We start from the raw sequence: 567 nt of genomic DNA, 5'->3' as shown, positions 1-567 counted from the left end.
TTGCCCTATCAGTTGCTAAAAGAGTTAAAAATTCTCCAAATATGAGCCTCAATTCGTCTACTTCTTCCTTTAGTTCTATAATTTTAAAATTGTGTTTGTTGTTGTTGTTGTCACTCAGTTGTGTCCGACTCTTTTGTGACCCCACGGGCCATAGCCCGCTAGACTCCTTTGTCCATGGGATTTCCCAGGCAAGAACACTGGAGTGGGTTGCCATTTCCTTCTCCAGGGGATCTTCCAGATCCAGGGATCAAACCCGTGTCTCCTGCATTGGCAGGCAGATTCTTTACCACTGAGTCACTAGGGAAGCCCTTAAACTGTGATACAATATACAAAATAAAATTTCGCATTTTAATCACATTTAAGTGTATAGATCTATAGCATTGAGTACATTCACAATGTTGTACGATCATCTGCTAATTTTTGTTTATGGATTTTGAAGCAAATTACACATTCTTTATCATTTTTAATTCTGATGAATTGACTCTTTTAGCATTATGAAATCTAAATCATCTCTGGTAATACCACATCTCAAAGTCTACTTTGTGTGCTTATTAGTATAGCCACACG

The 567-nt window shown here is 37.9% G+C and overlaps 1 protein-coding gene across 1 annotated transcript in view; it reads right to left on the bottom strand.

The window, feature by feature from the left end:
* SLC2A13 (solute carrier family 2 (facilitated glucose transporter), member 13) overlaps positions 1–567 on the bottom strand; it is a gene marked incomplete at its 5' end in the record, with an annotated part of 532905 nt that overhangs the window by 424452 nt on the left and 107886 nt on the right. The gene's annotated exons all lie outside the window — the stretch shown is intronic.

This window comes from Bison bison, unplaced genomic scaffold (assembly GCF_000754665.1).
Source record: "Bison bison bison isolate TAMUID 2011002044 unplaced genomic scaffold, Bison_UMD1.0 scf7180017864163, whole genome shotgun sequence".
NCBI classification, from domain to species: Eukaryota; Metazoa; Chordata; class Mammalia; order Artiodactyla; family Bovidae; genus Bison; species Bison bison.
The sequence above is the reverse complement of the archived record's forward strand: the minus strand, read 5'-3'. Positions and strand labels throughout refer to the sequence as shown.